The sequence below is a fragment of the Nicotiana tabacum genome, chromosome 12 (genome assembly GCF_000715075.1).
Source record: "Nicotiana tabacum cultivar K326 chromosome 12, ASM71507v2, whole genome shotgun sequence".
In the NCBI taxonomy this organism is placed as follows: domain Eukaryota; kingdom Viridiplantae; phylum Streptophyta; class Magnoliopsida; order Solanales; family Solanaceae; genus Nicotiana; species Nicotiana tabacum.
The window spans coordinates 76,492,974-76,515,592 of record NC_134091.1 but is presented as its reverse complement, the minus strand read 5'-3'; the positions used below and the strand labels follow the sequence as shown (position 1 = coordinate 76,515,592).

Genomic DNA, 22,619 nt, shown 5'->3' with positions numbered 1-22,619 from the left:
GTGTTTGGCATATCTGGCTTTTATTAGGTATTCTAGTGATGAGACTCCTACTATTGATTTAGTCCTAGTAGTGAGGGAGTTTCCGGATGTGTTTCATGCAGACCTACTGCGCATGCCACCAGATAAGGATATTGATTTTGGTATTGATTTATTGTCGGCCACTTAACCCATATTTATTCTCTCATACCGTATGGCTCTAGATGAGTTCAAAGAGTTGAAGGAGCATTTGCAGGAGTTGTTAGATAATGGATTCATTAGATTAAGTATTTTTCCTAGGGGTGCACTGGTGTTGTTTCTGAAGAAGAAGGATGATTCTAAGAGGATGTGCATTGATTATAGGAAGTTGAACAAGGTCACTATAAAGAACAAGTATCCACTGCCTCGTATTGATAAGGGATTCATTAAATATAGTGTTTCTCCTTGTGGTGCACTGGTATTGTTGGTGAAGAAGAATGATGGTTCAAAGAGGAAGTGCATTGATTATAGGCAGTTGAACAAGGTCACTATCAAGAACAAGTATCCACTGCCTCTTATTGATGATTTGTTTGATCAGCTTCAAGGAGCCACAGTGTTCTCGAAGATTGATTTGAGGTTGGGTTATCACCAGTTGAATATTAGGGCTTCGGGCATCCCTAAGACAGCTTTCAGGACTCGTTATAGACTCTTTTGGTTTGGCGCATGCCCTACCATCTTCATGTAATTGATCAATAGTGTGTTTCAACCATGCTTAGATACTTTTGTCATTGTGTTCAGTTACGACATCTTGGTATATTCCCGTAGTGGTGAGGAGCACGAGCAGCATTTGAGGATTCTGCTTCAGATTATAAAAGAAAAGAAGTTGTACGCCAAGTTTTCCAAATGCGAGTTTTGGTTGGACTAGGTGGCATTCTTGGGCCACATGATGTCTAGTTATGGTATCAAGGTGGATTCGGAGAAGATTGAGGCAATTCAAAATTAGCTTAGACCTTCTATAGCTACAGAGATCAGGAGTTTCTTGGGTTTGGCAGGCTACTTTTGTCACTTCGTGGAAGGTTTTAATCTATTGTAGCTCCATGACCAAGTTGACTTAGAAGGGTGCTCCATTTATATGGTCTGATGAGTGCGATGAGAACTTCTAGAAGCTCAAGACTGCTTTAACTACAGCTCCAGTTTTGGTATTTCCCTCAGGATCAGGGTTGTATACTGCCTATTGTGATGCTTCGCGCGTTGGCCTTGGTTATGTGTTGATGAAGGATGGTAGGGTGATTGCTTATGCGCCGTGCTAGTAGAAGCCCCATGAGAAGAATTATCTGGTTCATGATTTAGAGTTAGCAGCTATTGTGCACGCGCTCAAGATTTTGGAGGTATTACTTGTATGGTGTGTCATGTAAGGTTTACACTGATCATCGGAGTCTTCAGCATTTTTTCAAGCAAAAGGATTTGAATTTGAGGCGGCAAAGATAGTTGGAGTTGTTGAAAGATTATGATATCACTATCTTGTATCATCCGGGTAAGGCGAATGTGGTAGCGGATGACTTGAGTAGAAAGGTGGAGAGCATGGGGAGTTTGGAATTTATTCTAGATATGGAGAGGCCATTGGCTATGGATGTTCAGGCTTTAGCCGATAGATTCATGAGGTTGGATATTTTTTAGCCTAGTAGAATTCTTGCTTGGTTGTTGCACAGTCGTCCTTGTTTGAGCGCATTAAGGCTCGCTAGTATGATGATCCTCATTTTCTTATCCTTAAGGACATGGTGTTGCAAGGTGGTGCTAAATAGGTGGTCATTGGTGATGATGGTGTATTGTGACTTCAGGGTCGGATTTGCATTTCTAATATGGATGGCTTGTGGAAGTTGCTTCTTGAGGAAGCTCTATCTAGGTTCTACGAAGATGATCGCGACTTAAAGAAGCATTATTGGTGGCAGAGGATGAAGAAAGACATTGTTAGACATGTTTCGCAGTGTCTAAATTGTCAACATGTAAAGTAAGAGCATCAGAAACCGGGTGGTTTGACAGATAGTGATACCGGAGTGGAAATGGGAGCAGATTACTACGGACTCTACGGTATGATTACCACGGACCTTGAGGAAGTTTGATGTTGTTTGGTCCATTGTGGACAGACTAACTAAGTCTGCGCATTTTATTCCGGTCATGACTTCTTACACTTCAGAGAAGTTGGCTCAGATCTACATCAAAGAGATTGTCCATTTGCATGGGGTGCTTGTTTTTATCATCTCGGATCGGGGTGCCCAATTCACATTGCACTTTTGGAGAGTTGTTCAGCGATACTTGGGCTTGTAATTGGATGGCCAGTCCAAGATGACCATTCATATCCTTGAGGATATGTTTAGAACCTATGTTATTGATTTTGGAGACCATTGGGATCAGTTTCTACCATTTGCGAAGTTTTTTTACAACAACAATAACCAGTCCATTATCTAGATGGCTCCGTATGAGGCCTTATATAGGAGTCAGTGTCATTCTCTGATTAGTTGGTTTGAGCTTGGTGAGGCTAGGTTCTTGGGTACATATTTGGTTCGTGATGCTTTGAAAAGGTGAAGTTAATTTAGGAGCATCTTTGTACAATGCAGTCCGGGTTGAAAAGTTATACTGATAGGAAGGTTTGCGATGTGGCTTTTATGGAAGGTGAAAAGGTTCTTCTTAGAGTTTCGCCTATGTAGGGCGCGATGAGATTTGGGAAGAAGGACAAGTTGAGCCCTCGGTTTAGTGGCCCATTTGAGGTTCTAGAGAGAGTTGGTGAGGTGTCTTACAGGCTTGCATTTCCACCCAGTTTGTCAGGAGTTCACCTGGTATTTCATGTTTCCATGCTTCGAAAGTATTATGAAGACCAGTCACATGTGTTTGATTTCAGTTCAATGCAGTTAGATGAGAATCTGGTTTATGAGGAAGAGGCAGTGGCCATTCTAGATAGGCATGTTCATAAGTTGAGGTCGAAAGAGATTTCATTAGTGAAGGTTCAATAGAGAGGTCAACCGGTCGAGGAAGCGACTTGGGAGACCGAACATGATATGCAGAGCAGATATTCTCATCTTTTTGGCATTCCAGCTATGATTTTAAACCCGTTTAAGGATGAAGTTTGTTTTAAAAAGGGGAATGTAATGACCCGGCCGGTCATTTTTGTGTATGAGAGCCATGTTCCCCCTATTTGATACTTATTGTATGTTTGTTTGATATTTTATGACTTGCGGGAATGGTTGGTTTGGTTTCGGGAAGGTTTGAGAGTGAATTGGAATGCTTAGTTCTATTTTTGGTAGCTTAAATTGTAATAGTTGACCAAGGTTGAACTTTTGAGTAGACGACCTCGAATTGGTGATTTGATGGTTCCAATAGGTTTTTATGGTGATTTTGGACTTTTGCATATGTTCAAAATACGATTTGGAGGTTCCTAGAAGGTTTTGGCTCTATTTGCCGAAAGTTGGCAATTTGAAGAATTGGAGAGTTTATAGGTTTGATCGATAGTTGACTTTGACGTTATCGGGTTCCGATTGGTGTTCTGGGACTTTGGAGAGATTTATTCTTTTTAATAGAACTTGTGTGCGAAGTTTGGTTGAAATCCGGAATGTTTATGCATGATTCAAATGTGTTTGGCGAAGTTAGGAAGTTTGGAAATTAAAGAATGGATTTTGATCTTCGATTCTTGGTTTTGATGTTGTTTGTGGTGTTTTGAATCTTTGGATAAATTTGGATTATGTATTCGAACTTGTTGGTAGGATTGGATGGGGGCTCGGGTGCATTTTGGGATAGTTCTAGACCATTTAGGAGTTGTTGATGTTGTTGGTTCTGGTGCATCGCACCGGTGAAGGGAGGTGCGCAGGTGCAAGGGTCGAACCTGTGAGGAATAATATGCGCCTGCGAAGGCATTCCTAGGATGGGGACCGCACATACAGAGGTCCTGGAGAATATACATTGTCGCGCTTGCGAGTGAGTGTGCGCACTATGATTCTGCAGATGCAGATTGTGTGTCACATGTGCGATGTCTGGCTGGTGAAAGGGAGCTCGTGGATGCGAGGCTTTAGTCACAGAAGCGGTGCTCGCAAATGCGGACATTTTGGGCACAGCGAAAATGCTTGACGTCATGTCATATTTCGAGTTTTGACTCTTTTTCATTATTTTGAGTTTTGGAGCTCGGCAAAAAGTGAGTTTGGAAGAGATTTTCACCATAATTTTGGGAGTAAGTAAATTCCACTTGGGTTTAATTATATCTCTTGATTCACATGGATTTCTACACCTAAACATGAAATTTTAAAGTGAAATTTTGGGGATTTTATCTAAAACCTAAAAGTGTGTAATTTGGGGTTTTGAGTGCCGATTTAGACTCCGTTTTGGAATCTAATCATGTATTTGGACTCGTGAGGTGATGGATAGTCGGGATCTATTCCAATACTCGGGTTTTGATCATGTGGGGCGCGGGTTGACTTTTGTACATTTTTTATTAAAAATTGAAGCTTTATTGTTTGGAGTTGATTTCAATAGCATTATTTGACTTATTTAAGTACTATTTGACTAGATTCGAGTCGTTTGGAGGTGGATTTGAAAGGAAAAGCATTGTGGAGGTAAGTCTGTTGTCTATCCTTGTAAGAGAAAATTCTTCATATAGGTGATCTATCTGCTACCTGTTACTTGATTCAGGAGCCACGTATATCCGAGGTGATGTGCGTATATGCGTAGCTAGGTTATGACAATACCTAGTAGAGTTTGGGTTATGATATATTTTGTTTGGACTATGTGAATTTATTATCCATTTTTCGTTGATTATATGACTACGTGATGCTTCATAGTTATGTCTTAGAAGCATGCTTAAGATTATGACTTGTTGAATTGGGCATAAAGGATCATTTTGGCATGTTGAGCTTTCTTACTAAGTCGTAGTCATACACTTACCTTATTTGATTCATGATTGGTGGTTATATGGCTTAATTTATTCATGTTAAATGTTATGAAAAGACTTTTTGAATGTTAAAATTACTTATTGAATTGTTGAGATAATTTGAGTTACATGATTAGTCATAGTCATCGTTTAGCCATATGAGCTTTTATCCGCGTCTCTATTGTTATGTCTGTTGCTTCTTAATCATATTATTTCATACACATATGCATGAGCTGGAGAATAGGATATTGTGAAAAGTAGAGGAATTTGGCACTATGGTATTATGAACGGATATCTATTATTGATCACTAATTGTAAAATGATTAACGCTTGGATGTGCATTCGTCTCTCTAGATTTAGGTGATTACCCATGTTACTTTGGTCCCTATGAGCATAGGCATTCAGATTTGGTGCTTAGTTTTGACACGTGGCCTGTGTCAGGCACATGGATTTGTGTTGTGACCTTTGAAAAGGGATCCTGACATGCATATTTACATATCATAGACTCTTTATATAAATGTTGATTGATTTGCATCATGTTTTTGTGCGAGGATTGAGGTATTGGACACCTCATTTGACCTCCTATATATGTTAAGCATGCCTAAATTCCATATACACTGTGCTTCTTGCTTTCGTACTTATTTGATGATTCCATGCCTTATTTCATATCTCATTTATGCTTCTGCCTGATTATTAAACTGTTAATAAGTGTCGATATCGACCTCTTACCCCTAGTTCTTCGAGGCTAGACTTGATACTTACTGAGTACCATGGTGTTGTACTCGTACTACACTTCTATATATTTTTTAGCAGGTTGTGAGGCAAGTACTTGTGGTACCCATCCAGTTGAATAGGAGCATATTTGGAGACTCTGTGGAGAGCTGCTTTACTTGATCCGATCCGCAACACATGGAGTCCCCCTTGTGAGCTCATAATTTTTGCCCCATGCAAAATTATTCCTAAAAATACTTCAAATTAGTTTTTTAAATTATTTTAACTTTTTATAGAAGTTTTAGGATCCTTTATTTATTTGTTTGTTTACATTTTATAGCATTTGTAGATTTACATGCATTTTTTGGCATCATCAGGCACACTTTAAATCACAAAATTACCCAAAAATATGTGCATTTAGTTATTTTGCATTTTTAGAAATATAATTGGTATGACTAATAGTCAATTAGGATAATTTATATAATTTTGATAAAATGGTTTTATTAGACAATATAGGCTGGAATTGAAAATAGGTTTTAGTTTGTACACATTTTAAATGTGGTTACAAATTAAATAGGATGGAGAGGGCATGTTTTGGATTTAGATCAGACTGGGCCTGCTCATTTGGCCTATTATTACAAGAAATACCCGCTCCAAGTCCACTTTCAATGCCCGGTTTGCCCCGCATTCAATTCAAAGATCAAAGCGATGTAGTTGCGAGCCAAAACTACGTCGTTTTTGTCCAATTTCAATTTTAATAAAATTAAAATGTAAAGGTCGGACCTTTATTCTCAAACAAACTCACTTCCAAAACCCCGGCGCCCAATTTCAGAACCTGCTTCTCCTTGCTCTCCTCTCTTCAAATCTCATACCAGTATCTTTTGAATCTCAACCAGAATCCACGAATCTAGCCACGAAATTTGAAACCCTAGCCCTTTGGCCCCTTTTTGATTTTATACCAAACCTAGGCCTTGATGGCAACAAAACCTACATCAGTCGATCAATCTCACGAAGATCTTTAGATTGATGCTGGTCTTGTGAAGTTTCACAGCCATCGACGCCGGTCAACTCACTGATAACCGGCCAAAATCGATCAATTCCTTCGTCTCCGTCCCCATCGAACCCACAGTAGCCTTACTCTAGGAAGATCCACCAGGACATAGAATTTCAAGGTGGATCTCCTAGAAAAAGGTCCATTGGTGGTCGGATTATGCCGAGTCGGCCACCATTTGAATCCTCCCATTTTTGGCTCCACCTTGATGGGTATTCTCTTACATCTCTATTTCTTTTTCTTTCTTTATTTTTCTGTTTTTGTTTCTTTACTTTAATTTTAGTTCCTTCTATTTTGTTTAAACAAAATAGCATGCATGAGTGATTAGGTATTAATTCACTTTCATAACTTAATTAACTGTTGCATGAGTTAGTTGGCATGTTTTAGTTAACTTTCAAGTGGCTAATTTATCTTTGACTGATAATGTTTGGTTGACTTTTATTTTTAGATGATCAAATAGGATTTGTAGATATGGGGTGCTAATTAGGTTTCTGGGATGTACTAAAGGGCTTTAGGTGGTTTAGTAATTCATGTTGGACCTTCATTTGGTCCACATGGGCTTAACTTGTAATCCCAAAGCTCGATCCAGCTTGACCGAGCCCCTCAAAGGTCGCCTAAGGGTATAAGGGGAAAAGAACTAAAGGAAAAATGAAAAGAAGGTTCTAGAAGAGGGTGAGTCAACTGCAATTAGATAGGTACATGAGAATTTGTGATAACATGGGAAAATAACTAAGAAGAATCTTCTGTAACTAATAAAAGCCGAGAATAGAAAACTAGTCTTGTGATTGGCTAGGGGAAAAATAAGTAAGAGAGGGGAAATGGAGGGAACCCTAGGGCATGGGATCTATATAAGCCCATTATACACTCATCTTAAAACGCAGTCAGCCGTTGCAAGAAATAGTATTCTTCCCTTGAAGTCACTAAAGGCTGAGATCCAAGAAACATAGAAATAAAAAGGGGGTTTGAAGGATTTTGAAGAGCTAAGAAAAGATTAGGAGTTTGCTATTGGTTTTCCGCTGATTCTCGAGTTTTCAATCTCTTTTTCTCTGAGCTTCAAGAACTGACTGTGATCTAGTACTCTATTTGCCTGATGCTGTTGAATTTTGTTGCTTAGCTCCATCCTTTCTCTTTTAGCCTTTATTTGGCCATTTTCAATGATTTATCTTGCTATAGGTAAACACAAAAACCTTTGTACCTATTGTTGTTATGAATGATGGAAAGTGTCAGTTTATTTTTGGTCTTTGCTGATTTATTCGAACTTAAATTTTTTACTATAATATGTGTTGAATGCTCTTTTAATGTTCAAAATAAAGGCTATAAGTTCATTGACAACTATTGTGAATGAAATAGGTTACTAAAATTAGGAAAACTCGTCCATTGAAGCAGCATGTGTTTATTCTTTGCCTCTCAATAAAGATCTGAAAGCATATGTGTTTGATCTACTATGAACTTTAAGGTTTGATTTGTTGTTATCAGTTCATAGTTTGGATGCTGTAATTTCTATATTGTGAAAGTTTCTGATTTCTAATGCTTACACTATGCCTTAAAGGTTGTTTTAGTAGATGAAAATTCCAGTGGAAGGTTCTCACTTTTAGATCTGACCATCTATGAGTCAGATTTGCACTTCCAGAACCAAAAGATTAATTGTGATGGATAGATCTCTAGCATAGAAGTGATGTTTGTACGTTTGAGGATTAGTATATTGTTAAAGGCTTTAATCAAATCTATGCCGGAGTCATAACGGTGCAGAAAAAGAGAATAGGTACGCCTGGATGTGAAGAATGTGAGGGATTTGACTTTAGAGTGGTTAGTTAGGAAACTTGCTTGTTTGATTCTGAAAGACGAAATTAGGCGTTTGTTTATGTAAGAGTTCCTATAAATTTTGACATGATAATTATCTGGATGATTGTAATTATACTGCTTCACATTTTATTATGGAAAGATATTTTGCAAAGTGTAATTTTATCAGTAGAGCCGGCCATTAAAACTCGTAATTAAACGAAATCAATTGATGATGTTTGGCCAACGATCGCAAAATCATAGGACTATTAGCGTAAAGGGGTTCGATTGGACCCCTGAATTAAGATCAGGCTTCTGAAGGTCGTATGGGCCTCATTTGTTTTTCTAGATGAGTCTGTTGACTCTAAGATTTCTGGGCTATTTGGGCTTGGAAGTATATGATAAATTGGTTGAACTCGGTTGTGTGTAAATGATTCACCTCTAACCCTGCAAGTTCGATTTTATTCATAAATTCAGAACTAATCGTTGGTTCATTTTTTCTTAAATGCCTCCATTGCTACACCAAGTCCGATAAACCTCACGCTCCTATCAAATATGCAATATATCTAAACCATAGTTTTAGTCTACTTTAGTTCAATTCATAGTCTTTTTCATAGTAGACAGATTGCTAATAATCCTTTAAAATCCTAACAGGCGTAAAATATTTTTTTTAACAAACTAACTTACCAATAGTCTAAACTCCACCCCTAATCAACCAATAAATTCCACAATTCTTGGCCTCACAATAATCTCAAGCTAGGAAGAATAAACATCGCTAGTTGCTTTAGGCGCGCTTCAATTAATAATAAATTTTTATAGTTGTGGGTATTATTTCCGTGGCACAACTGTGATATGTAATCCCAAAATTCAAGCGCGCGTCTACGTACCTTGATCCTAAACTTAAAATAATAAATAAACGTGATATGTAATCCCAAAATTCAAGCGTGCGTCTACGTGCCTTGATCCTATAACTTAAAATAATAAATAAACGTGTTGTTAAATCATGAGTATGTACGCGTGGCATGATCTTTCAATACATACAAACAATAAGTGTGCGACAACGCGACTTGTTCAAGATTAGTTTCATAACTCTTTTAAAAATAACAATAAGCAAATAAAAGTAAAAATGCATAAAATGCCTAAATATGCAATAATCTAGATTAATTAAATCCAAGTGTAGTTTCTTAAAGTGGTCGTGCTAAAACTACGGACTCGGAGAGTGCCTTATACCTTCACTTTGGTTAACAAAATTTCTTACCCGGTCTTATGTGTTCACGGACCATAAATGGAGTCAAGTTTTTCTTGAATTGGGATTTTAATAATTTGGTGGCTCGGAACACCGTAATAAATAATTCTAAGTGGCGACTCATTAACTTAATAAATTAATCAATTTTTAAATAATTTTAATTTAATTGGAAAAACTCCTTTCCTTTTCATAATGCCCATAAATAGGAGGTGTGACACCCCTCCCTACTTATCTATTATGTCAATCTATTCCCTTTTCGGACATATATTGTTGTTCAGTTGATATTGTTTACTCTTGTTAGATGCTCGTGATGAGGTGACACCAGGTTTTGGGATATTATTTGTGATGGTGTTTAGACCTTGTCTTAGACTTATGTATTTATGATATTGATTTGAGATGTATTCTGTTAAAGACTTAATAATCATGATTCTGTTAAAGACTTGATAATCTGTTTTCATTATTGTTGATTGAGTCTTCGCTTGCTAGAAAGCGGGTTAGGGGCCATCACGGCTTTTGGTGAGATTTTGGGTCATGACAAAAAGTTCTAGAAAGTTCTGGGCACTCAAGTTAGTCTTAGCACAAGTTTCCATTCCCATACAGACGGGCAAGCAGAGTGGACAATCCAAATGCTCGAGAACATGTCGAGGGCATGTGTTCTTGACTTTAAAGGAAGTTGGGATAATCACTTACTACTCATTGAGTTTGTTTACAATAACAGCTACCACGCGAGCATTCGGATGGCTCCGTTTGAATCTTTATATGGAAGGAGATGTAGATCTCTTATTGGGTGATTCGAGGTTAGTAAAGTGGAACTCATGGGTCTCGGCCTTATTCACCAAGCTATTGAAAAGTTAAAATAATTAAGGATTTATTGAAAACCGCCCAAATCTGCAAAAAGTCCTATTCGGATATTCAATAAAGAGATTTGGAGTTCAAACAAGATAATTGAGTATTCTTGAAAGTTTATGCTATGAAGAGTGTAATGAGATTTAGGAAGATGGGGAAATTAAATCCAATGTACATTGGATCTTAAAGAATTTTGAAGAAAATTGACCAATTAGACTATAAGATTGAATTGCCTCAAGAATTATCTTCTGTATACCGCGTGTTCCATGTGTCTGTGTTAAAGAAATTGATAGGCGACCCATCGCTCATCGTTCCCTCGTAATCTATTGAGGTAAATTAGGGGTTGACTTATGAAGAAATTCCTACTTCTACTCTGGATAGGTAGATTCGCAAGTTGACAACTAAGGAAATTCCCTCCGTTAAGGTGTTATAGAGGAACCAACATGTCAAAGAGGCAACTTGAGAAGTGGGAAAAGGCATAAAGAAAATATATCCCCATCTGTTTCTTGAAGAAGATGAACATGTTTAAGGACTACTAGAGTTCTTTTCCTTCATGTGTTACATTTTATGTCATATATAAGACCATACGTTAGCTTCTCCCGGATTCGAATGCAAAGATAATGTTAATGAAGAAGACAAGAATGCAGCAAATTGGAGTGTACAGGTTGAGGGACCCAGAATGACTTGTGAGGATCTGTTTCTTTGGGGCGGCACGAGCTACCGATTTAAGACTCTTTCAGTGTGTAGTGAGGGCTAACTTTTGACTTTCAAGGATGAATGTTCCTAAGTAGGGGACAATATAAAGACCTCAGAAAGTCCTAACCTCTACTTGGGTCAGTCAAGGCTCAGAAGCCGAGACAGAATAAAGGAAGGCGCATGAGGATGCCTCAGCAACAAACGGGAGATCCATAATGAACCATGAGAATCCGGAGTGTCACATGGGAATCAGGAGCAACCTACGAATGTTCAAAGAATTCCATGTGTAATCGAAGAGAAACCTATGTAAAGTGAGTGTCCGGAGGAAACCCTCGCGGTACCCCAAAGTCACTATATAAGGAATGTTATGAGTCGAAGAGAGAGAAGCAAAAATATTTCTGCCAAAGTGGAATATTATTCTAGAGAGAAGGATGAGCATATCTTTCATAACTATCACCAAGGTAATAATTTATGGTATGCTAACACCATTTAATATTATCCTAACGACATTTGTGAACTGAATCCATAGGATCCTATCTCAAGATTCAAGAATCTCAACCAAGACCTAAGCTAAGGTTTTGAACTCAAAAATATAAATCTTTAGATCTACTCACATACAAATTAAGATGGATCTTTGGGAGTTGTAGTGAGTTGAGAAACATCTTTTTAATGAGAAAGGAACACAAGTTCTTGGAGCAAATTATGAACTAGGATTTGTTATGAACAGTAAATGGATAGGTTCTTTTCTTTTTTTTGCGAAAGGGTCACTAAGCAGATTGCTTAGCGACTAATATATAAAAAATCAAACCAAATAAGTCTTACAACTTGAGGAAGTATAAACTTTGCACAAAATAAACTTAGTACCAACTTAGTGATAACAAGTCCTAAGTTGGGTATAAATACAAGAATAGATACATGTAAACTGGTGCTAATTAAGTACATAAAAATATAAGCTAACCTCGATTTAATCAAGTGGAATGCAAAAGAATCCTTGCAGCAACGTCCCAAGGCCATGATTGGATGTCATCTCAAAAAACCTATAATGCTTTCACTAGGTGCTATAGAATTCAAACCATAAAAAGAAGAAGCCTCCAAAGCAACATAGGGCAGTGCAATGTATCTTTTGCCCAACGATCATACCAGAATATATCAACCAAGAAAGAACTATCCAAGGTGTACACAAGCATGCATCCATAAAGTATGAGTAAACTCCCTTACTATCATTTGACTCTCCTCTAATAGATTTAACACTATTCAATATTAATACCAAATATTAGAAAGGATTCAATAGACAGTCATAACCAAGGAACCCTAACCCAAGCAAATGGAAATAACTATGCCTCAAATAAGTGAGAATGTAGGATAACATGAGACATAAGTAATGTAAGACATACAAGCAAGATATGCACATATGTCTAGTGAACCAAAGCAGCATGTATGTCCCTTTCTTTCTCACCTTTGAAGTCTTCTTTAAAGTGTAAGCTTCAACTCGGATCCCTTCTTTTGAGTTTAGTAATACGGATATTAGGGATTTGAGATTATCAACATTGAGGATATTTTTAAGTTGGAATAGAAGTTCATGGAAGTCTTCAAAGGATATGTCACCTGCAAAATTAAAAACAAGGTTGGTTAAAATTCCAGCCAGTGCAATGCCCTCTCTCAACACATAGGCAACTTGCACTTGGCCTAGCCCCCTCAACTACCTAACCCTATTCACCTCCAACACTATAATCCAAGGGATCTCCCAAACTCCATACAAAACCTTCTTGATTGTCAAGGAATCTGTCTCTTTGATAACTGACAGTAGGCCATAGATACACAAAAATTCTAACACCTCCTTTATGGCTATAGCTTCTGCCTACATATTTCCACCATCCCTTAGCCTTCTTTCCTTTGCACACATAATATCTCCCTACATATTTCTAACACAAAAGGCATAGGATCTAGGGCTTGGATTGCCCCTTGCAACCCTATCTATATTACATTTGTACCAACCTACCGGCGGACAAGACCAATGCACCAACTTACTCCCAAGTAATGGCTTATACCCTTCAAAGTATTGTACCATTTAAGGCCATGAAAAATGTATATTAGGAAGCCAAGGGTACCTCACTCTAGCCAGGTAGTGGAGGTTGTTATTGATTTCATAAACAACTCTCCAAAAAGATATTGTACCTCCAATCATACATGTGTTCCTCCACTTCCATAGTTGCCAAAAAATCATGGCAGAGGCAGCTTGGATCAAAGGCTTCAACTTACTCACACACTCAAGGCTCCACCACTTCAATATGGACGGGTGAAGTTGTACAAGAGGGCCTTGCACACCCACTGCATCACCAAAATTCTTTCACATTCTAGTAGCAAATGAGCTATGAAGAAACACATGAGAAAACTTTTCTTGTTGTGGATTCGGGTAGCACCAACATTTGAAAAAAACCGTATACCCCATCCTTTCAATCACATCATTAAGCGGAAGTTAAAACTTCCAAAATCTCCAAAGAAAGAAGGACAACTTGAAAGGAACACCCTTCACCCACATAGCCTTGAAAGGTTGAGATATTGGAGCTTTATGCCTTAGAAACTCCCATGCACCACTCGCCATGAACTTCACAAAATTATTTAGCATCCACCATGGTTTGTCCCACTATCTCATCCTCAATTACACACATTTCCTGCTCAACATGATCCATTATATCCGCCAGGAACAAGTTTTGTAAGTCTTGCATCTTCCATGAGGTCCTCCATGTCTTGGATGTCTTCATTGATATTAAAATCCTCTAGAACAACACGATACAAATCCCCCAATCTCGTCCAGTTATCATGCCAAATGCTATAGGTAACTTTTTGGTCCCACCAAATTTCATGCTCAATTGCATCCCTTGACTCCAATATTTTTTCACGCATGTGATCCTCCCACCACTGCACCAAGGTTGGAATTTGTTTCTAGTAATATTTATTCCACATATAATCTACCCATAATAATTTGCAAATCCGAAATTTCTACCATAAATTATCAAATAATTCCTTAGACACATCATAGAGCGACCGAAACCCTAGTCCACCTTCTTCAGTTGGTAGACATAGGTTAAACCAAGAGGACCAGTGCCTACTCATCTTATCCTCCTTATTACTCCAAAAGAATCTAGAAAATATCTTATGGAGATCATCAAGAACACATTTGGGAGGATCAAATATTGATAGAAGATGGATTGGTATGCTTTGCAAAATATCCTTTTAAATTGCCCCTCCCCCCCCCCCCAAAAGAAAGCAACGTACCTTTCCAAGATTGCAGTTTGTTCTTCACCTTTTTAATCAACTCAATGTAGTACATCTTTCTCCTTCTAGTATAGAAGATATGATACCCCAAGTAAGTGAAAGGAAATTGCTTCTTGAAAAAACCTGTGAAGTGTGATTTGTTGAACCTCATTATGCAAGACTGTCGCTGCTATTTCATACATGTAAAAAGAGCTTTTGCCTCTATTTATTTTCTGCCCAGATACCTTTTCATACTCTTTCAATGTAGACATAATCATCTCCAAAGATTCTTATTGGGCAGAAGCAAAAATAATAGTGTCATCCATATAAGAAAGATGATTCAAGTTGGAGCTACGCTTAGGCATGCCAAACCCTTTGAAATCCTTATTTTCAAAAAACTTGTTCAACGCGCTAGATAATACGTCTGCAAAAAAGCTGAACAAGGCAGGAGATAGGGGATCTCCTTACTTCACTGTCACATCCCAAACCCCACCAAAGATCGTGATGATGCGTAACCTGCTTGTTAGGCAAGCCAACACCAAATAGTAATAACAAAAGTCAATTATCAAGTTATTAACAGAGTTATGATAAATATAGAAGCGGTAACAACTTCAACCTTCCAACACAGCTTTTTCTTTCAAGTCAACCTCCAAACACCTCAAATCTAGTCAAATACAACTCAATAACGTTAAATAATGCTATAGAAATCAACTCCAAACAATAAAACTTTAATTTTTACTTAATTCTCCAAAAGTCAACAATAGTCAACTATTCAAAATCTGAGCCAAAGGGTAGATCCTGAGTACCCATAATCCTACGAGTCCAAATATATGAATAGATTCCAAAATCGAGTCCAAATCGACCCTCAAATTCCTAAATACACCCTCTTAAGTTGTAGACAAAAACCCCCCAAAAAATTCAAAATTCCATGATTAAAGTTTATAAATCCATGAGGATTCAAGATATGTAGTCAAATCTAAGTGAAAATTTACTTACCTACAAAGTAGTGATGAAAATCTTCTCAAAAATCACCTCTTACCGAGCTCCAAAACTCAAAATAATAAAAAATTAGCTAACCCTCAAATTGTATGAAGCCTGCCAGTGATCTCGCATCTGCAGTCCAAATGGTCGCATCTGCGACACCACTACCGGAGTCCAAGGCTCGCATCTGCGAGCTTCCGCCTAACTAGTCGACCTTTATAACGGCACCACTACCGCATCTGCGACTCTGCAAGCGCGTCCAACCTTCAAAGGTGCGCTATCTCCAGGTGCTGCCAATCCTCGCAGGCGCACGCACAATCATCACAGGTGCGCCTTTGCACCTACGATCCCTCTCTCCGTAGAAACGATCCTCCAAAGACCAACCAGTCTCGCATGTGTGCTCCACCCACCGCATGTGCGACCTCCCCACATGTGCCCCCTCTTCCGTAGACAGGAAAATTTCCCATACTAGCTCAATACTGAAAATGTAACAGACCAGTCGTACCAATGACATCGCACCTGTACCCAAACTTTCGCATGAGTGATGCACCAGAATCAGAACTTCCAAATGACACCAAAAAGCTCTGAAATCATACCAACAAATCCTAATACCTTATTCAAACTTATCCAAAAGCTGAAAATACCACTATTAACATCAATATCAAGAATCAATGATAGATATCCCTTTCTTAACTTTCTAACTTCAATAAACACATCTGAATCATACCTAAACATTCTGGATTCTAACCAAATTTTGCACACAAGTTCTATTCAACAAAACAAACTTATTCCATATCCTAGAACACCAATCGAAACTCGATAACACCAAAGTAAACTCTTGGTCAAACCTATAAACTCTCCAAACTTTCAAATTTCCAACTTTCGGTAAATAGTGCCAAAACCTTCTAGGTACCTCAAAATCCAAATCTGAATATATTCCTAAGTCTAAAATCACAAAAAGAACCTATTGTAATGATCAAATCACCAATCTGAGACCGTCCACTCAAAAGTCAAACCTTGGTCAACTCTAGCAACTTAAGCTTCCAAAATGATAAGTATCCCAAATCCATCTCCATTCTTCCTGAAGCCAAACTAACCATCCCCGCAAGTCATAAAACAACAAAAAAAACATACGAGAAGCATCAAATAGACAAACAGAGCTCAGATACATAAAATGACTGGTCGGGTCATTACATTCTCTAATCATACCTAGAATGCAAAAAAGATGAGGATATCTGCTCTACTTATCATTCTCATTTTTTCAAGTAGCTTCCTCAATCAATTAGCCTCTCCACTAAACCTTTACTGATGCAATATCTTTAGACCTCAACTTTTGAACCTGCCTATCCAATATGGCCACCGGCTTTTTATTCAAAAGTCACATTCTCGTCCAATTGCACTGAATTGAAATTCAACACATGTGACTGATCTTCATGATACATCTAAAGCATGGAACACATGAAATACCGAATAAACAAGCTGGGTGGCAAAGCAAGTCTATAAGCCACCTCACCAACTTTCTTCAAAATCTCAAATGTTATTATGTACCCAGGGATCAACTTGCCCTTCTTCCCAAATCTCATCACGCTGTTCATAGGCAAAACTCGAAGAAGAACCTTCTCACCCTCCATAAAAGCCACATCACAAACTTTCCTATTAGCATAACTCATCTGTCTGGACTGAACTGTACAAAGCCGCTTAACTTTACCTTCTCGAAAGCATCCCGAACCAAATTTGTGCCCAATAACCTAGCCTCACTGGGCTCAAATGAATCAACTGTAGAACGACACTGCCTCCCATATAATGCATCATACAGAGCCATCTGGATACTAGACTGGTAGCTGTTATTGTAGGCAAATTCAGCTAATGATAGAAACTGATCACACTGGCCTTCAAAATCAATAACACATGCTCTGAACATATCCTCAAGGATCTGAATGGTCCGCTCAAATTGCCTATCCGTTTGTGGGTGGAATGTAGTACTCATCTCCATCTGCATGCCCAACTCACATTGAATAGCTCTTCAAAAGTGCGATGTAAAATACGTGCCCGTTCCGAGATGATAGAAATAGGCACACCATGGAAATGGACAATCTCTCTGATATAGATCCGAGCCAGCTTCTCTGAAGTGTAAAAGAAGTCTTAACTGGATTGAAATGTGTAGATTTGATCAATCTGTCCATAATGATCCAAATAGTGTCACATCTCCTCAAAGTCCGTGGCGATCCTACCACAAAGTCCATGGTAATGCGCTCTCATTTCCACTCTAGTATATTTAACCTCTAAAGCAAATTACCTGGTATCTAATGCTCATACTTGACCTGCTGACAATTCAAACACCGTGAAACATGCCTAATAATGTCTTTCTCCATCCTCCATCACAAATCATATTGTTTCAAGTCACGATACATCTTTGTAGCACCTGGGTGAACAGAATACCTTGAACTATGAACCTCATGCAGAATCAACTCTCTTACCATCCACATCAGGAACATAAATTCGACCCTAAAGTCGTAATACACCATCATCACCAATAGTCACCTCCTTAGCACCACTTCGCAACACCGTGTCCTTAAAGACAAGCTAATGGGGATCACCATACTGGTGAGCCTTAACTCGGTGAAACAAGGACGACTATGCAACAACTAAAGCAAGAACTATGTTAGGCTCAGAAATATCCAATCTCACAAATCTATTGGCCAAAGCCCGAATTTCCACAATCAAAGGCCTCTCCACAGTTGAAATAAATGTCAAACTCTCCATACTCTCTGCCTTCCTACTCAAGGCATCCACAACCATATTAGCCTTGCCCGGGTGATACAAGATAGTGATATCATAATCCTTCAACAACTCCAACCACCTCCACTACCTCAAATTCAAATCCTTTTGCTTGAACAAATGCTAAAGACTCTGGTTATCATTGTAAACCTCACTAGACACACCATATAAGTAATGCCTCCAAATCTTGAGTACGTGTAGAATCGCTGGCAACTCTAAATAATGCATCGAATAATTATTCTCATGGAGCTTCAACTGGCGTGACGCATAATAAATCACCATATCGTACTGCATCAACACACACCCAAGGCCAACACATGAAGCATCACAATAGACAGTATACATCCCCGATCCTGAGGGCAATACCAAAAGTGGAGCTGTAGTTAAAGAAATCTTGAGCTTCTGAAAGCTTTCTTCATACTCGCCATATCATATGAACGGAGCACCCTTCTGAGTGAACTTGGTCAATGGAGCTATAATAGATGAGAATTCATCCGCATTGCGAAAATAGTAACTAACCAAGCCTAAGAAACTCCTGATCTCTGTAGCGATAGAAAGTCTGGGCCAACTCTGAACTACCTCAATCTTCTTTGGATCCATCTTGATCCCATTACTAGACATCACGTGGCCCAAGAATGTTGCTGAGTCCAACCAAAACTCACACTTCAAGAACATAGCATACAACTCTTCTTCCTCAGAATCTAGAGCACAATCCTCAAATGTTGCTCGTGCTCCTCTCTGCAAAGAGAATACACCAAGATATCATCAATAAATACAATAACAAATGAATCCAAATAAAGCTGGAACACAATGTTTATCGAATGCATGAAAGCTACTGGGCATTAGTCAAACCCAAAGACATTACCAAGAACTCATAATGCACATAACGAGTCCTGAAAGCCGTCTTAGAAATGTCTGAAGCTCTAATCTTCAACTGGTGATAACGTGAGCTCAAGTCAATCTTCGAGAATACCCTGGCACCCTGAAATGAATCAAATAAATTATTAATGTGAGGTAATAGATACTTGTTCTTATTCAGCTATCTATAGTCGATACACATCCTCATAAAATTATACTTCTTCTTCACTAACAACACCGGTGCACCCCAAGGTGAAACACTCGGCCTTATAAACCCCTTATCCAATAACTCCTGCAACTGCTCCTGCAACTCCTTCAACTCAGTTGGAGCCATACGATATAGTGGAATAGATGTGGGTTGAGTGCCCTGCACCAAATCAATACCAATGTCAATACTCCTATTAGGTGGCATGCCCGGTAGGTCTACGAGAAACAATTTGGAAACTCCCTCACTATCAGGATCGAATCAACAATAGGAGTATCAACACTAATACCTCTAACAAAATTCAGATACGCCAAATACTCATTCTCAACCATCCGTTGGGCCTTCAAAAAAGAAATTACTCTATTGGGAGTGTGACCAAGAGAACTCCTCCAATAAATTGAGCTTACCATTTGCAATCAAATTAAATGGACTATCCCAATATATTTGCACATAAATAGTTAAATCAAACATATTAGCCACAAATTTAATTGGACAAATGTCTTGAATTTAAGATAATTCAAATTATCTTATGGATTTAAATCCAATAAAATTTGAATGATTACAAATTCCTTAACCAAAAATAAATTTCTAAATACAAATAATTTATTTGGTCATGGAATACCTGAATAGGATGCTGAGGAGAATGGTTAAGACTACAGAGTCCAAATACCATCCAAAATGTGCTAAAACAAGAATCATTCAACTTTAATTTGTAGATGATCTCTTACTCTTCTGCAAAGGAGAAAAAAAGTTTGTCAATTGTTGTCTGATTGCTTCCAAGCTTTCTCTAGAGCTTCAGGACTGATTTCCTAAGAGTTCAACGTATTTTTGTGGATTCAAACATGTAGTGCAACACCAAATTCTTGACATGTTGGGTTACTCCAAATGGGAGCTTTCTTTCCGACATCTTGGAGTACTTTCAAGCTCAAAGAGGCTATCTGTTACTCAATGTCAACCCCTGTTTGATAAGATGCGTAGTAAAATTACCAGTCGGACCACTAAATTTATCTCATATGCTAGTAGAATCTAGCTAATTAATAGTGTCCTATTCTCAATTCAAACCTTCTGGTCCTAGATATTTGTGCTTCACAAAAAGATTACCAGGTTGATCATATCTACATGTAGAAAACTCATAGATTGGTAACAAGATGGAATCTAATAAGACATTATTAGCTTGGGATATCTTATGTCAAACACAGTCTGTTGGTGGTGTTAACTTTATTGATATAGAGATACAACAACAATAACAACCCAGTATAATCCTACTAGTGGGGTCTGGGGAGGGTAGTGTGTACGTAGACCTTACCTCTACCATGAGTTAGAGAGGCTGTTTCCAATAGACCATCGGCATCTTTCTCTCCAAGAACTCCCCACCTTGCTCTTGGGGTGACTCGAATTCACAACCTCTTGGTTGGAAGTGGAGGTTGATTACCATCAGAGATATGGAATAGAATTACTATGCTCAAACAATTTTGAAACTTATGCAAGAAGAATGACGAGCTTTGGTTCCGTTGAGTACATGTTTACTATTAGAAAGGTGATCCCATCACGAAAATAACTTGCAAGAAAGCATCCTCGTGTTTTCAAAAGATTGTCAAGGCTGGAAAGTAACTTGACCAATGTAAGCTCACAATGAATTAATTTCTATTTATGGAGCACTTCTCTATCAGAAAAATATATAAGAAGCTCAAAGGTGATTTTGAAAAGGTTCCTCGGAGAAGATTAATATGTAATAATTTTGGTGCTCCAAAATGGATATTTATTCTAAGGCTAGCTGCGCATGGGAAGTTGTATACAAGGGATAGGCTAGCCTAATGGGGCATAGTCTCGAACCAAATTTGCCCCTTGTGTCATCAACATGATAAAGTATTTTCCACTTGTATTTCAAGTGTGTTAGTGCTATTGAGATAAGTGAAAAGATGTGGGTTAGCAGGGCATACAGAGGCAATCACTAAGTTGGATGAAGAGCTCACCTGGACTATAACTTATTTTAATGGTAATAACTGTAATGTTGAATTATACAGGATGGTGCTAACAGGGAGCATCTACTATGTATGGATGGAGAGAAAAGGTATTTACGGGGAAGGAATACAGTTCTAGAGTTATTACTAGGGTGATTATTCAAGATGTCTTCTACAGAGCAAGTAGGAAACCTCACTTAGTCAAGATCAGTGGAGGACCCAGGATTTTTATCAAGCGGGTTCAAAATACGAAGAAGCAAATATATAAAGAGGTCAACAAAAAAATATATTAATAAAATATATTATTACAACTGTCCTCTACGAGTTTTCATTTCCTGAAACGTATTCATAATAGTCTCATCAGAAATGGTGTTAAATATTTTTCTTTCTACATAAGGTACCAAACAACCGCTCATGAATTCGTCATTCATTCGGTTTCGCAATTCACTCTTGATCAACTTCATCGCCGAAAAAGTTCTTTCAACGGTAGCAGTGGCAACAGGTAGAAGCAAAGCAAATTTCACAAGGCGAAACACAAATGGATAATTCAAATGCTTCTTTGTCTTAACTAGTGTTTCAGAAAGATCAACAAGTCCTTGTAGATTTGAGAACCTTTCATCAACATCACGAACATTAACAATATAAGTTTCAAGCTGATTCTTGAGTGTAACCGTTATATTCTCATCAAAATCATCAGGATATAATTCAGCCATCCTCAATATCTTGTTTATGTCAAAACTGGAAAATGAGTCAATTAGATTTAAGCAAGCTACTCCAACAAGCAAGTTCGTTGTCACCTCATTAAAACGAGCATTGAGTTCTTGAACTTGCCAATCAATAATCTTGAAAAATATATCAGCACGATAGTAATGTAAAATAGTATAATCAGCAACTTTACGTCGAGATCTTCCAGAGTTAACATAGAGGTCATCAAAGTTTGGTATCAAAATATTATACTTGACACAAAATGCAGATACCTTATCAATAAGTGAATCTCATTCTTCTTCTCTTAGCTTTTGCAACCGTCTCTTTGCCACTTCAACAAGTAGAATAGCATTTGCAATATCTTGCTCCTTTTTTTGTAAGGATGTATTAAGCTCATTTGTGATCCCCAAAACATCTCTCATTAGGTGCAACATGAAAGCAACCTCAAATGTTTGACAAGTGCTAAGATATCCCTTTGCCTTAGCTCTTTCTTCTAAAGTTCGGGCATCAACAACGATAGTATCAAGAACATCAATAATTGAGCCAAACATAGAAATAAAGTTCTTAAAAGATTTGTAGTGCGAACCCCAATGAGTATCTGCAACTCTAGCAAGACCAAGTTCTTGATTCAAACCCCTACCAGATTCAAGTTCACCCATGTCTAATGCCTCTTGAACTTT

General features: G+C 38.1%; 1 long non-coding RNA gene across 2 annotated transcripts; it reads left to right on the top strand.

Moving 5' to 3' along the window:
- The first annotated feature begins 6,231 nt into the window (after positions 1–6,231).
- LOC107789515 (uncharacterized) lies at positions 6,232–8,583 on the top strand. 2 transcript variants are annotated; one of them, XR_001648866.2, is made up of 2 exons: positions 6,232–6,841; positions 8,179–8,583. It is a non-coding gene; the product is annotated as an uncharacterized LOC107789515 (long non-coding RNA). The 2 variants fall into 2 exon arrangements; XR_012697377.1 differs by having other exon boundaries at positions 7,980–8,583.
- Positions 8,584–22,619: the final 14,036 nt, after the last annotated feature.